Genomic DNA, 16,424 nt, shown 5'->3' on the forward strand with positions numbered 1-16,424 from the left:
AGGTCTGTTCAGTGCAGCTGGGCAGGGTGACTTCAGTCCATAGATGCCTCTACTTTTCTGGGGAATGCCCCCTCCCATCTTCTTTCAGAGTGAGGGGGTGTCACGTGCCTGGTGTTGAGGTTCTGGTTTCAGCTTCCATGGCCTTCCCCGGCTCCTCTGTATTTGGGGCTATGCCTTCTTTACTCCCGTTCTGTCTACACTGCTGCTGCCACTTCTGGTCTTCTAGGACACTGCTGTGCAAGTGGAAGTGGTTCCCGTGTGTTCCACTGCTGAATTGGGACCTGGCTTTCTTGGGCCTGCTGACTCATTTACTTCAGTCTGTTATAGTTTCTGTCTCCTCCAGGTTTCTTCTTTTTACTTTTTTGTTTGGGTCTCAATCTTCCATGTTAGAAGATTTCCTCAGTACTTCAAAAATCTTGGCTTTTTTCTCCTTTCAGTTCTCCCTGTGCTGTTTCAAACATTTTTAAAAAAGATTTTATTTATTTACTTATTTGAGGGAGTGAGTGTATGCACAGGAGAGAGAGCAGAGAGCACAAACGGGGAGGGGCAGAGGGAGAGGGAGAAGCAGACGCCCTGTTGAGCAGGGAGCCTGACCTGGGGCTCCATCCCTGGACCCTGGGATCATGACCTGAGCTGAAGGCAGATGCTTAACAGACTGAGCCACCCAGGCGCCCCTGTTTAGAACATTTTTAAAAAATATCTCTTTAGTATAGTTTTGATGGAAGGCAGTGGAATAGATGTCTATACTCTGTCATTGTATCGTGCACTTATTAGCCAACCACACCATTAATTTATGATTTTTGATATGTTTGAATAGTTTCCAGTTGCTTCACATGTATTTCTTTTCTTTTCTTTTTTTTTTTTTTTAAGATTTTATGTATTTATTTGACAGAGAGAGATACCAGTGAGAGAGGAGACACAGGCAGGGGGAGTGGGAGAGGAAAAAGCAGGCTCCCAGCGTAGGAGCCTGAGGTGGGGCTCGATCCCAGGACTCTGGGATCACGCCCTGAGCCGAAGGCACACGCTAACCGACTTAGCCACCCAGGCGCTCCTTCCTGTGTGTTTCTTAAGTAGAAATAGGTTTGAAGACAGGGACGTGGTGCCCTCTTCTCACCCCTCATCCCAGGCGTTGCCCAGTAGGCTTGCGTGGGAGGTGATGGAACTGGCTGAGGGGTGAGTTCAGTAGAGCTTCAAGAAGTGAAAGGAAGGGGGTTTTAATGCGCATGTTGTCTCTCCTTGTCAGGTTCTCTGAGGACTATGGAAAGAGGAAAGAGAAACCGGGAGCATTTCCTTTAAACCCACATTTGATTTCTTCACAGAGTTACCGTGGCCTTCAGAACTGTGAGTATAATTCTCTTGCTACATTTGTGTTTTGGTTTTTCCTTTTGTTTTCATTTTTCTTTCATCTGTCTTAAGGTTTCTTTGACGTATACTAGAAACAAATAAAAGCTAGTTGATTTGCAGAGTAGGTGAGGGAAGAAATATTAGTTGTTTAGTGCCTTTTATGTGTGGAGAGAGGCAGGCAGGATGACAGTCCTGTCCCTGATAGTTGTGACAGTAGCAGCATGTGCCCTAGAAGAGTGGCCCAACAGGGTCAGCACTGGGCCATCCAGCTCCTAGGTGAGTCTCTGGCAGTAATCCCCTGAATGAGGCTACCCTTTGCCCCTGTTTCACATTTGCATAACTGAAACAGAGGTTAAAGGTTACTAAGTTAGTAAAAAGCAAAGCTGGGATTCAGACTCTGTCTGGCTTTGGAGCCTGTGCTTTTTACTTCTGTTTTATTCTTATGGGCTCTGGATTCAGATGTTGGCTTGGCTGCTTACTTACTAACTTCACTAACTACCGAAACCTAGCTTTCTCTCCATGCGAACTCTTCACTGACTACTTAAACCTAGCTCTTTCCTCTGACAAAGGGTGCTCTCCCAGGGTTGTGGTGAAGATGCCATAAGAAATGTGAAATGTGCTCAGCATTCACAAATGTTAGCAATTGCTATTTGGTGGCAGTTCCCCCACTTTAACGAGAGGAAAACTAAGCCCCAGAGATTGGGTTATTTGTGATTTGTTAATTTGTAACCTTGGCACTTGTGCTGCACTCCACAGTTGGGAGGTTATAGAATTGAGATTCTATTCCAGTTTGTCTTATTTCCAAAGACTGCTCTTTCTGGTAGGCCTAGTGGTAAATCGAGGACAGATCGTTGATAGAAGATTCATCAATCTGTCTTGTGGTATTAGCATTGGTAAGATTTTAGCAATACATTGCTTTGGTGCAAAAGCCCCATAAACTTAGACTTCATGGATTCAGAATTCAGAATCATTTATAATTACGTTGAATTTGACTTTGGCAAGTGTGTTTGTCTTAGATGTCCAAGGGGCAGGACTCTGGATTGTTTTTCCATTTCCTTCTGGGGGTCAGTTCACTTTCCTCCTTTGTTCTCCTTTCTCCCCCAAACCCACTTTTGTTTCTGCCAGGATTAGGTATTAGGGAAGGGAAGAGAAAATTGTGTCCCGAAGTTTCAGTTTCCAAGTAAGGCCTGGAAGTCTTGCTCCTTTTCTCTGATTCCCTCTACCCTTTCTTGGCTATGAGAGGCACCTGTTCTGTGTGCTGTGCCAGGTGTGACTCTGCTGTCTTTTGGAGAAGGCCATGCCCAGCTGTTTACATCCCTTGTCTTCTCCCCACCCTCCCTGCACATTTCGATGTTTCTTCCTGTAACAGTGGGCTATATTTATTGGGTACAAGTCTGTTTCTGCATCTTTAAGGGCAAAGATTTTGTTATTTCGTTTCTGCATGTTTTCTGCTTGACCCATGGGTAGTTTTCACTAAATGCTGGATGAAGTAGTGTTTAATGCTTGCCACAAAATAAGTTCTCTTTTCTTAGTGGATCCAAACAAGAGGGAGAATATCAAGTATAACTTTTCATCAGCATTAGCTATTAAAAATCGTTCGTCATGGTAGAGCCCAAGACAGTTTCATATTTAGCAGAAGTTACACAAAATTTTTCTTCTTAATGGGATGTGCAGCGGAACGAAGGCCTGACAGGGAACTGAGAGCCCGTTCTTGGCTCACTGGAACTTTGAGCACCGGGATATAATCTGCTGCTTCTAGTTTGGCGCTCCCCTCCCCTCCACCCCTGTTTGAAAATATGTAAACCCAGGAAAATAACCTTATAACCAGTGTTTCTATAATTGTTTCCCCCAATTCTGGACAACTGGTGAGGCCACATGAGTAAGCCTGGCTTTGTACAGCATCGACTTAATGGTGTTCCTGTGAGATCCGGGGCCCTTGATGTACCTGAGGGCCCTGGTCCACTTGAGCCCCTGCAGGATGGATCAGGTTCTTGGTTCTTGATTTGTTTTGGGGTGTTGCATTCTTAAGGCAGAACTTGGGATGGAGGTGTTTTACAATCAGAATTCTAGGAAAGCAAAGCAAAGTTTTGGAGGAGTTGAATTGCTGAAATATGTATGGAGATTATTTTCAGGGTTAATGGGGTGTGGGGAGGCAGTAGACAGAAAGGAAGGTTGCCCGGAGACCCATCTGAAACCCCCCATTTGGTGAATAAAGATAGGTTATTTAGCGTCAGGGCAGCTGAGAACAATTGACATAGATTGAACTGTGAGGTTCTGGGGCTGTTTGTCCAAACAAAGAGTCGCTAGGGTAAGGCGGTGCTGGCTGTCGGCTCCGGAGGGCAGCTGTCCCTCCCTCAGTGTTGAGCCCTGAGATTCGGCTGAGGTTTGAAAGGCTAGTGTGTTGGGAATAGACACTGGTGGTGGGGGTTGGAGGGTGGGGGAGAGTAGAGGACAACCAGGAGATTGTCGGCACGCTGTTCAGGGAACCAGGTGAGCAGCAGCGGAGGCTGGGATTGGAGCAGGAAAACTGGAGGTGGTGAGAAGCAGTTGGGCCTTGGATGTATTTCAAAGGTAGAAGCAGTAGGATTTGCTGACAGATTGGATAAGGGGTGTGAGGACAAAGGGAGGAGTTGAGTTGACTAGAAAGCTCTTGGCCTGGGCAACTAGATGGGGGGAAGGCTGTGGGTGGAACTTGGTTTAGAGGGGCAGATGGGGAGCTCACTGTAGGCATTTTAAGTTTGTGATTCTGTTAGGGATCCAAGTAGAGATGTCATGTAGGCAGTTGTAAATAGGCATTTGGAGCTTGGAAGAGAAGTCTGAGCTGGAAGTGGCCATGAAAACGCAGTGACGGTCTGTGGTCACCGAGGGAGTGAGCACAGAGAAGACAAGCAAGCCTGAGCCTCGGGTCACTCTGCCATCGAGTGCTCAAGGACGAGCATGAGCAGTGTTTGGCACAGAGCAGGTGTGAAGAAGACCACAAGCACTGGCACCATGGGAAGAAGGGAAGAAGTGTCCAGGAGGAGGATGTGATCAACTCTCTGAAGTGTCAGGAAAGGTCATGATGAGGACTGAGGTTTGGCCTTCGGGTTTGGCGACTTGGAGGACACTCTGGCAAGTGCTCGGCGCCGTGTGGGGGCGTGGTCAGAATGAAAGCCCGCCTGGACGGTGGTGTGAAGGGGGAGAGGGTAGTGAGACAGATTGCATCTGGGTGACTTAGGTCCAGGGTGTACGGTCATCCTCACACTTACTCACCGTCTGGGTGCTGAGCAACGCAGCCGGGTCCCTGAGGTCCGTGGTGGTGTCTTCATGTCACGGGCGGGGAAAGGTCAGGTTCAGAGCTTACAGTAGCTTTCTCAAGAGTACGGAGCCGGCAGGCTGACGCCAGGTCTCAGGCCATGCACGCTGTCCTCAGCTGCCCTGTGTCCTGAGGGTGGAGAGACACTGTTGAAGGGGGAAAGGGGTAGCGTGGTTGAAAAGTTGTAGGAAAACGCTTATGTCCTGCTGGAAGTGCTTCTGTTAGAGATTCTGTTTCTTTTTCTTACTTAGAAATTTCACTTCTATCAGTGGGTGGTACGTGCATGTGTTCAAAAGTAAAACAGTGTTGAATGGTTCATGCAGAACCCAGCGGGCTCCTGTCCTGCCTCCACCATCCGCCTCCCAGAGCTGCCTGGAATCCTGCTTATCTGTTTCTTGTAGCATTTCTGTCCACGGTTCCCAGCAATATCTATGTAGAGGCAGGGCCATCGATGCGTCACTTTTAGAAAAAGTTACATTTTGAACTCCCATCTTCCCCCACATAGTTGTAGCACAATTTTTGTTTAGAGCCATAATTTGGCGAACTGTTTTGACTTTGTTAATGTTGCTCACTATTGAGCTGGTGAATGTAGCATGATTATATTCTCTTTTAGTTCAACTTTTTGTTTTCCTGTTTTCTTGAGCTTAACAGTTGCCACTTTTTTTTTTTTTTCTGTTTGCTTGATATTCTTAAGAGTTCTCACTCTCCCTGACAGTAAGGCCTCTTAATAAAATTTGCCATCTGCTCATGTGTATTCCTTCTGTCTTCACCCCCAGGGACATCTGTTTTCTTGCATGCTGGACAGGTTACTCTCCCATGGTAGCAGGGTTGAGGTGCGTAGGGCAGATCCTGCAGGAGCAGGCGAGACCGGGTAGAGAATCCTGATGGGGAAGACAGTGATGGGGAGCTCAGAGGGAGGGGGACGGTGTCCTCCTGAGGGAGCAGGTCCGGGCATGGTGAGTGGGGCTCGCGGTAGTTGGGGAAAGGCATTCCAGGTGGAGAAGGTGAGAAAAAGCAGAGCGGGAAGAGATCGGTTACTTTTTGTTAACCTACAAAGCCTGTATTGTGGCGCCTCGCTAGGTGGTACATGTTAACTTAGTTAGTGACTCTTCCTTTAAGACCTTTAAATAGATTTCCATGGAAAATGTGACATTCAGATCGTTAAAAATCTGTCATAAATTTTTTATTTTTTGAAAGATTTTATTTTTTAAGTAATCTGTACAGCCAGTGTGGGGCTCAAACTTACAACCCCGAGGTCAGGAGTCATACACTCTACTGACTGAGCCAGCCAGGGGCCCCCGTCATAAATTTTAATATTTTCTTAAAACCTGCGCATAGGATATATCAAGACACTTAAATCCAAGAGATCATCTTAAACTGTTGATTCCATGTATTCATGGAAAAATCTTTATGGACTATCCCGTCACTGAGGCGGCCCAGCCAGTCATCGTGCGGGCGTGACCAGTGCAGCCCCCCGCTGCGGTCGTCAGGCGGGAGCAGGATGAGCGACCACAGGATGTTTCAGAGGCTGCTCTGTGTCTAGCTGGATGCGCAGGATGGTGTGCAGGGAGGCCGCGGTGTTGCGGAGGCGGGCAAGCGCAGCCCTGTCTCCGTGGCCCAGTTAGGGAGGCCCGTCGCGAACTCGGGAACGAGTTGGTGCAGAACCAAGAGTGAGTGGATTGGCTTCTTTTGAAAAGAAGCATCGCGCAGTTTGAAATGCTGAGGCAGGATTATAGGAAATAAAGTCCGTAAGTGCCTTTCAGGACTGCCAACTCCAGGGCACCTTTTACGTAAATGTGCTGCACCTTTTATGTGGGTGCCTGGCTATTCTCATGGACGGTCAGGAGCCTGTGTTTAGTTCAGTGGGTCCGCCGTGTCCAAATGTTACCTGCTTCCTGAAGCTTCTGCTTTATGCTCCAGGCTTTGCGCAGGACACCCTTTATCTTGCCAATAGTAGTTACGTTTGTGATTCAGGAATTCTACGTGAGGGAAGTCGTCAGAATTGTGATACCTGCCGTTTATGTGTGTCATTCATCGTGTGTTTTGAGTTGTGTGTAGTGTTTATAATAACAAGGTAGTGATTACTGCCCCCACGCTGCAGAGGAGAGCCTGGAGCCAGATACCAGTCAGCCCGAGGCTCCACGTGGTGGTGGTAGGCTCTCCTGTTCCTTGACATGAAAGCTTAGCCCTTGCTCTGAAGTGCACGTGGTGCTCCTGTGTGCGGGCTCTGCCTGTGATAGAGAGGGGGAGGGCTGCCGCCCACCGAGCGGTCTGCAGACCCTCAGTATTGTCACGTGCCAGCCGTGCTTCCGCCACGTCGGGATGCGTTGTCACTAGTGTTGCCAACCATTGCACGTGGTTCCCCGTCATTGGTGTTTCTGCTCATACTGAAGAAAGATTATGGATTCATCCCATACTTGTAAAAATGGAAAAATAGGTCTGTTTCTGACCCTAGTAGTAGGCAGGCAGCTTTTCCTGTGATTCTTACACTCTGACTAAGGGGGAGAGAGGATGTTTCTTTCTTTCTACCTGCTTTGGCATATCGTTGCTATCTGCCAGGGGGGAGGGGCAAGTGGGGCGTTGGGAGTGGCGATGGCAAGGAAACATGTTAGATTTGTGTCTCCTGCTCATGAATTCTAAGTGCTTTAACAAAATAGACAAACTTTCCATCATTTCTTCTTTGATAAACTGTCTATTAAAAGGATAGGTGTCTCAGCAAAAAATTCAACTGGAAAAATGGTGAGAAGCTTTGAGTAGATACTTCATCCATTTCCTGTAGATAACAACATGCACACAAAAAGACTCTCCCCATCATCCCTCATTAGGGAAGTGCCCGTGACAGCCGCAGTGGGTAGCGCTGCAGTCCTGTGAGAATGCCTCCCATTCCCACAAAACAAGGCAGCAGAAGGGGACAGTGCCCAGGTGCAGGGCTGTGGGACAGCTAGAACTACAACGTGCTTTGCTGGTGGGGATGCAAAGGGTTATAACCACTTTGAAAAAGTAGTGTGGCAGTTTCTTATAAACTTGAATATATGCTTCTCATACGATCCAGCAGTCCTACATGAAGGCCTTTACCCAAGAGACATGCAAATTTATCTCTACACAAAGGCCTGCATATGATTGCTTATAGCAGCTTTATTCCTATTTACCGAAGATGGAGAACAACTCGGAGGTCCGTCAGGTGGGAAATGCGTGAACAGGTTGCGGTGCACCTGTGCGGTGGGGCAGTCCTTGTACAGCAACACAGAGGTACTGACTGCTGACATCCTCAGCAAAACAGGAGCGCGTCCAGAGCGTTCTGTTACGGGCAAACACAGAGCTCTGTACAACTGTGGTTCCCCCCTGATAACATTCGGATAAAGGCAAAACTATGGGAACAGATTGGATCAGTGGTTGCCGGGGGCTGAGGCTAGGGGAGGAGAGGACTGAGTACAGGAGGGCGTGAGGGTGCTTCGTGGGTGATGGAAGTAGGCCATGTCTGCCCTGTGATGGTGGTCATACACTGCCTGTGTCAGTCAGAACCCAGCGAACAGTGTTTTACTGTATGTAAATTTTACCTCAATAAGCCAAACCCAAAAAAAGGTGGATGACTTATGTATATACACACGTAGGTATTACACACACACACAGGCACACACATTTATACCCACGCTTGAGCTCCCTTTTTCTTTCCAGTGGATTAAATTTAATTTTTCTGGATTAGGTATCCTGAAAGTTTAAATGAAATAGATTGTAGCACAGACACTTTGTGAAAACAGAGGATCTTGGAGTCTTTGGTTGATTTTTACATTCTTATTCACGACCTGAAGGCTTTATAATGTGGTTTGTTTTTGTATAACATGGTTATGTAGTATGGATGTCACGTAATTAGCATAAATAAAAGATGTTTTATCAGTTAAATTATTTTAAGATTCCTTCCATGTTGTTCAGGCTCTTGTAGCTGTGGAGAAAAATAGTTTTACTAGCTTTAAAAATTAATAAAAAATGTTTTCTTTGATTCATGACAAACTTAATTATACAGTCTTCAGCTCTGTCTTTAATCAGCTGTAATTGTAGGGTATGATTATATTTCAAACCGCTAGACCTAAGAATGTACACAGAAAATAATACAAGTTAGCTTCACCAAACGTAAGGCTTCATTGTAGTTGCGAGTCATGTCTCTTCACAGTATGTAAGAGGGTCGCTTGTTATTAGTATGTGGTGCTTTGCGATGCCCTGCAGAGCAGTTGTTCAGCATTTTTTCCTAATAAACCCTTCTTAGCAAAGCCACAACAGTGGGCAGGGAGGGGGATTAGAGTGGAAAGTTGTGTATTTACTTTTCATTTAAAAATCAAAATCTGACTATAGACAATAAGAAGGCCATTCATTTAAATGATGAGGTCTTCGTTATTTTGCGATCAGAGGATATTGCCGTGTGTGGTTATAACGGAATCTGATACAGTAAGATGCAGTGTAAGAGGCCCTTCCTGAGCTGCTTTATGTTTGCTTATCCCGTGCGCCGCTCTGGGGGCTGGGGGCTGGCTTCACTGTCTCTGGTAACCTTGTCCTCTGAATGGTCATCACGTAGTCAATATGCACTAACGGCCTCCGTGACCGTTGTGTTTGGAACAGAAGGAGTAGGCTGCTCTGCCTTGCGTTTGTTCTCGTCTGACTGTCCCTGTGTTTTGCTGTGGGAATCTGTGCGCTGACTGGTTTTGAGGGTTTGGCCCCTGCTGGGATGCTTCTTACAACTGGCGACCTTTCCAGCTGCTGTCCGCCAGGTGGCTGTCCTGCTGCAGTTGTCACCGTGCCGCCGCAGGGGCGCTGTGTGGGTCCCAGTGTGAGTGGTGTGTGCCGCTGGACGGCCCGCCCACGTGGGGGGATGTCTGCGAACAGCTTACAGTGTGACTCGCTGTTCCACTGAGAAGTTGTATTTGTAGAATAGAAGAAAAACGGATGTGGAGCATGAAGTTTGAAAAGTGTTTAACCGTGTTTGTTTTCTCTTGTGGTTCAAAAGGGTACTTAACGGGTCATCTTAAACAAAATGTACTAAAAGATATTAAACTCCTTTGGGGTTTTTCTGGATGACTCAGGATCCTCAGTACGAACACCTGTCATTTTCAGCGTGTGGTGGCCCCGCTTCTGCTATTTTCCTCAATATGAGGCTGTGTGGCGGGCAGCCTCTGAACACCCTTCTACCACCCTTTCTAATTTGCTACTCCTTGTTTTTGTTGTTGTTGTTGTTTGTTTTGTTTTAAAATGAAGCCTTGTGTGTTTTTCTGGAAAAGTTGTAAGTAGTATAGGCAACTTCCAAATACCCTTTCACCTAGATTGACCAGTTGTTAACATTTTGTGACATTTGCCTGCATGGCCCCCTCCCCCCACCTCTGGATATAGAAGTACACGTGGCACATTTATTTTCACACACTGGAAGAGAGTAAGTTGCATACTTCATGCCCTTTACTCTTAGATACTTCAGGAAGTATTTACCAAGAACAAGGACTTTTGGGGCGCCTGGGTGGCTCAGCCATTAAGCGTCTGCCTTCGGCTCAGGTGATGATCCCAGGGTCTAGGGATCGAGCCCTGCATCGGGCTCTCTGCTCTGCTGGGAGCCTGCTTCTCCCCTCACACTCCCCCTGCTTGTGTTCTCTCTCTCGCTCTCTCTGTCAAATAAATAAATAAAATCTTAAAAAAAAAAGAACAAGGACTTTTTACATAGCCCAAAATAATCAGTATAGTTATCAAATTGGCAAATTTAACATGGGCCACTCTGTAGTTTACAGTCCATATTCACAGTTGCTCTGTTAATTACAGTAGTTTTCCCCCATACAGGACCCAGTCTAGAATTACATGTGGTATTTATTGATGTTTCTATGGTCTTTTTAGTCTGGATATGTTTCTCAGCCTTTCTCCATCATGGAGACTGTTCTAATTGTTTTGTAGGTCTTTCTTCCGTTTGGGTTCCTGTGATGTTTTCTCATGATTAAACTCAGATTACGCATTTTGGGGGCCAGGCTATCAGAGAAGTGGTGCTGTGCCTTTCTCAGGGCATCATATCATTTCTCATATCCATTATTCGTCTCAGGATGGCACATGATGCCGGCTTGTTCTGTTATTGGTGAGGTTAACATCTAGGAATTTGTGGGGCTGCAGATTCTTGGACCCTACTCCTGACCTGCTAAGTCAGAAACTTAGGGCTTGAGTCTATGTTTTTAACAAGCCCGAAAAATGATTTTGATGTATTCTAAAATTTGAGAATTACTGATCTCAGGTGATCAAGTTAGGGCGGCATCTGCCTAGTGTCTGCTCTCTAAAATTAGCGTTTATCCTTTGTAATGAATGAGGAAATCTGTAGGGAAATATTTGAGGCTCTGTGACCTTTTGAGCCTTTAAACTGATCGTTTGGCGCCCCCACGGATGATTCTTGCTTGAACTAGTTATTACTAGGTAGTCGTGCAGTGGGGACGCTGTTCTTCTCACCTGTCAGCTGGCATTCTCCCTTAAGGAGAGTTTCCCCTCCTTTGTTGACTCACTCAGTTGTTCACCCAGTAGTACTTCACGGATGCTTGTTTGATTCAGGGGCTTATAGTCCTTAACTCTCATTCATTTTGATGCTGGAATGCCCCCTGATTTGGTTTTCCAAATCATCTCCTGTGTTGTTTTGACACGTCCCCATTCTTTTCTGAGCACGACCTTCCTTTTGGCACAGTAAGATACTCCCAGCATTTCCTGTAGTTTCTCTGCCCCTGTGGTGCAATCAGCTATTTCTCCAAGATTCCCTGGTTCCTTTTGGTGGGAGATGGAATTTAGAGGCCGGGATCTGAGTGGGAGGTGTGCTCCTTTGCTGCCAGGTATTACTGCTTCCCAGCGCTTCCTGTGTGTGTGCACGTGCTTGTGCAGCTCTGCTCCAGATGCAAACATCTTGTTGTGTTCGTAGGAGCCGACGAGTCTCCGATCAGTTTCATTGGCTTCCAGTTGATGCATTTTTCTTCCCTTCTCTTCTCTTTCTTTCGCAGTCTCACATGCACCTTTCTACTTCGATGGTTAGTCAAAGGTTGGAGTAGAATGTATTCTCAGATTTGGGGGTTTATCTTGGGGTTCCCCTGCTTCCAGCATCCCTCCTTTACATATCAGTTGGTCCTCCAGCCCCCATTTCTTTCTTCTGAGACCTCACGCCAGTAAGACTTTTGCTTTCTGCCAGTAGAGCTCGCCCTGGGTTGGGAAGCACGTTTAGTCAGAGGAGCAGCAAACTGGCAGATGTCCTGGGGTAACTCCATTGTTCAGGGGAGAGCCTTCACCTCTGGTGTGTGCTTCTGGGCTTCCTGGGTTGTCCTGCCTATGCGCATTTCACTGTCTGCCAGGGATTTGGGCAGTGTATTTATATTCAGCCTTGGAGCTCAGCATTTTGCAGCCCTCTTGTTTCCAAAATTTCCCCCTTAAATTTATAGCCAGTGTGCTGCGCATTAAGGTGGTACGGTAGGGCTGCAGTCCTGCCCTCCCAGAGTTGGGGCTCACAGTATTGCCAGGCAGGAAAGTGACAAACACTCCCTGGTTTGTACCAGATGCAGGGACAGTTCTGACAGTAACTTCTTCTCAAGTGCTTGCCTGCCTTTGGTCATTTTCCAGTTCCTTCAGATGGTTGGTTTTAGTGATTTTGTCTGATTTTTATAATGATCTATGGAAGAAATTGCTCCATTGTCTTCATGTAACCATTACGGAAGGCTCACTCTCCCTTTTGTCTTATTCTTTTCCTCTGAAATCTAGCTTCATCTTTATTTTTGTACCCAACGTTTCATTATGGTAATTTTCAAACAAATGGCAAAGTTGTAAAAATTTATGGTTAACATCCATAGACTTCTCCACCCCCTGGATTTTACCTATCATGTGTTATTATTCTTGCTTTCTCACGTAAATAACCAATTATCCATTTCTCCATATAGTAATCCATTTTATTTTTTAGGCTGTATTTCAAAGTGCGGATATCAGTATACCTCACCCTATGTGTTTCAGCGTGCATATTGTTTACTAGATAGAGTTCATTGTTTGTTTAGCGTATTTTTCTTTCAGTGTAAAATTTCTATACCAGCTGCACATAACTCAAGTATACATTCACTGAACTGTGGCAAACGCATCCACCTTTGCAACCCAAACACTTATTGAGACATAGACCATTATCATTTCCCCCAAAGGTTCCTTCGTGTCCTTAGTATTCACAGTCCCTGCCGCAACCCCTGCTGCCATTCTCACCCTGACCCCTGACAACTGCTGCGTTCGCCCCCTCAGTTCAGTTCTGCCTGCCCAGGGGTTTCCTGTCAACAGAATCATACCGTGTACATGGTGTACGAGGCTTGTTTTAGCATAGTGTTGCTGAGCTTATCCATGTTGTTAGTGTATCTGTAATTCATTCCTTTTTAAATTATTATTTTTGGGGGGAGGGCAGAGGGAGAGAGAGAATTTTTTTTTTTAAAAGATTTTATTTGTCCATTTGACAGAGAGAGAGGAGAGGGAGTGCACAGGCAGGGGGAGCAGCAGAGGCAGAGAGAGAAGGCTCCCTGCTGAGCAGGGAGCCCAACTCAGGACTCGATCCCAGGACCCTGGGATCATGACCTGAGCTGAAGACAGACGCTTAACCGACTGAGCCACTCAGGGGCCCCGGAGAGAGAGAACCTTAAGCAGGCTCCACACTCAGTATGAGGCCGTGTGGGGTTCGATCCCATGACCCTGGGATCACAACCTGAGCCGAAACTAAGAGTCGGATGCTCAACCAACTGGGCCACCCAGGCTCCCCCTTGTCCTTTTAATCACAGAGTTGTGTTACGTTGTATGAGTCTGTCATATCTTGTTTATCCGTTCCTTTCTTGATAAACAGTTTTATTTTTGAAAGAAACCTTTGCTGGATGTGTAGAATTCTAGGTTGATGGTTTTTTTCTTTCAGCATGCTAAACATACTGTCATTATCTTCTCATCTTTGTGCAGATTTCTGAAACTCATTTTCTACAACTTTTCCATCTCTGATACTCTACCTTGCAAATTTGAGCCACTCAGCTTCCCAAAACTTGGGAGTTTTCTCACCTTAACTCCCTGAGGCTGCTGCGCTGGGCTTGGATTCCCTTCCTGTGCCCCGCGCCACGGTGGTTCCCAGCTGAACAGAGAGGGGATGGTGGGGCTCACAGGCCTGTGCCGCTCACTGTCTCCAGATCTGAAAAAAATAGTGTCATGGATTTTTACCGTTTTTCTATTTGTTTACCATGGCGGGGTGGGGGTGGGGGGCATCGTTTTCCGTACCAGTTACTCCTGCACGTCTGAAGTGGATGTCCCTAAGTCAATGCTTTTTAATGGAAAGCAGTTCGTATGCTCTATTTCTAAATTTTCTGGAAAATATTGTGAAAGAAATTTACTTGTTTTAATTTTTTTTTTTAAGATTTTATTTATTTATTTGACACAGAGAGAGACAGCCAATGAGAGAGGGAACACAAGCAGGGAGGGAGAGGAAGAAGCAGGTCCCCAGTGGAGCAGGGAGCCCAATGCGGGGCTCGATCCCAGGACCCTCAGATCAAGCCCTGGGCTGAAGGCAGACGCATAACGACTGAGCCACCCAGGTGCCCCTACTCGTTTTAATGTTAATTTAGCTACCGATTTTACGATCTAGAAAATCTCAGGTTGGTTTCCATTTTGACAGAGGGGAACCTGTATTTTGGGCAGACTTTCATTTTAGTTATTTTGTTATTAAACTGGCTTAGGGTAATTGGTTTATTCTGCATCGTATTTAATGGAAAGTAGCATTTCTTGCCTGCCTTAGCAAATGCTGTCCGGTTTGTCATGAACATAACAGTTAATCCCAACTCCAGGAAAAGCCTGTTTGTTCCGGTCTCTTGCCCACCCTGTTGGTGCAGTGTTAGTGTCTCTGAGCCGCAAGGATAGCTGGGCCTGGTAACACGTGAACATGAATAGGAGGAAACGTGCGAGGATCTAGTCACTCATTCTGCAAGTAGCTGAGCTCCTGCAGTGACCCAGGCCCCGTACAGAGGTACTGTTCCTTTTTTCCTCTGATCTTTCAGATGATTGGTTGGAGATTGGGAATTGTTTCTGGCTTTTCTCTTAGTTTTTGATATAAATTTTAGTACCTAAGTCTATGCCTTTAAAAAATACCTTTGTTAATTTGTGAAATTGAGATTATCATTAATAGTTAATGCTAAAACTGTGAGTATTAATCAAAATAATTTTTTATGATATAAATCTTTTATGAAACGACATACCATAAAATGAGTGTGTACGTACCTCGTCGTTTTTACCTACTAGCGATGGCTGCTTTGAAATAGAAAGCCCAGTAGAGTAATGGTGTTTGGGTGTGCGACATAAGTTAGGACCTACTCGAGAATGAGGGACTGACGGTGATTTCTGGGCCCCATGGCTAGACTAGTACTTGAAACTTAATGGGGAAGGATTTGGGCACCTGGAAATGATAATTTTGTTCTGGACCTGCAGTGTTGTTGGAGGCCTGCCTGTTGCATCTTTGTGGAAACTGTTGATCCTACATTTATCATCTTTTGGTGGACCTAGGGCAGATGAGACTTGGTCAGCCCTCAAGCTGAACTTTCTTTACCTGGGAAAACTTTAATCACTCTTGTGTGCACTTCATTTTGTCATAAATCCTGATAAAATTTCTTGAATGAAAAATTCTTCATTAGTGAGTATATAAGATTTTTAAAATTAATAACTATTGGTCCTCTTGAATTTGACTTTTAATCTTAAATATTTAGATTTATGAAAGATTAGAATATACTTATTAGGCAACGAAGGTCATTTTCTGTTATGGCGTAGACATCTGAAAGATCGTTCGGACAGTTGAAGAAAATATATCCTCCTTTCTGTTTGCCCTCACCCCCTACCTTTTTCCCCCACCTTACTTTTATTTAAGTAAGAAGATGTGAAAGGGAAAGATGGCAGTGTATACCTTTTTATGCAAAAAAAAAAAAAAAAAAAGGTGGAGCTAGTTGATGAGTGGATTTCATCAGGAGGGGAGGATAAAAAGCCTGGCCGGGTGTTTGCATGGCATTTACACAGTGATCCTGATGGCTGATTTCGTATTAGGACCTATTGTGGCTGCTGCCACGAATCAGCCCCCATGGGGCCGCAGACTTGTTTCCTTTGCTGCTGTTTGTGGGCTTGGTGACTGGTGCCTTCTGTCTGCAGCCTGTGACCTTGTGTAAGGGGGTGGGGATGGGGCTGCGATAGGTGCACACAAGGGAGAGAGCGTGCTGTCTTCTCCCAGAACTGTGAGCCTGAGCCTGGGCTCAGCTGGGCGGGAGGTTGTTAAGAATGAGAGTGTAGGGGCGCCTGTGTGGCTCAGTTGTTAAGCGTCTGCCTTCCGCTCAGGGCGTGATCCCGGGGTCCTGGGATCGAGCCCCACATCAGGCTCCTCCGCTGGGAGCCTGCTTCTTCCTCTCCCACTCCCCCTGCCTGTGTTCCCTCTCTCGGGGGCTGTCTCTCTCTCTGTCAAATAAATAAATAAAATCTCTAAAAAAAAAGAGAGAGAATGAGAGTGTACACAGTGTAGTTTTCCACTGTATAGAAAGATCTCGTTGTATGAGGTATGGATTGTAGCTTTGAGGTCATGTGCAAACAGCTGGCAATGTTCTGTGTAAGTTTCAGGCCTAGGAATATGTAGTTCTGTTTTACATTAAACCCTGCAGGTATTGATGCTGTGATTTTTGTGTTCTCTTACTCTTGTTAGATTAATTCACATTTCTGTTATTTACTTAAAGACGGTATTTGATTTCCATAGAAAGCTTGGGAAATATGCGTT

At 45.8% G+C, this 16,424-nt stretch overlaps 1 long non-coding RNA gene across 25 annotated transcripts in view; it reads left to right on the plus strand.

Moving 5' to 3' along the window:
* The window catches only part of LOC148108125 (uncharacterized), a 122,938-nt gene that overhangs the window by 24,165 nt on the left and 82,349 nt on the right, over positions 1 to 16,424 (plus strand). For all 25 annotated transcript variants that reach the window (XR_015721060.1, XR_015721067.1, XR_015721073.1 and 22 more), the window contains one exon: positions 1,244 to 1,341. This is a non-coding gene — a long non-coding RNA (uncharacterized LOC148108125). The remainder of the gene's footprint in view (positions 1 to 1,243; positions 1,342 to 16,424) is intronic.

This window comes from Ursus americanus, chromosome 22 (assembly GCF_024610735.1).
Source record: "Ursus americanus isolate L20-20 chromosome 22, mUrsAme1.1.p, whole genome shotgun sequence".
NCBI lineage: Eukaryota > Metazoa > Chordata > Mammalia > Carnivora > Ursidae > Ursus > Ursus americanus.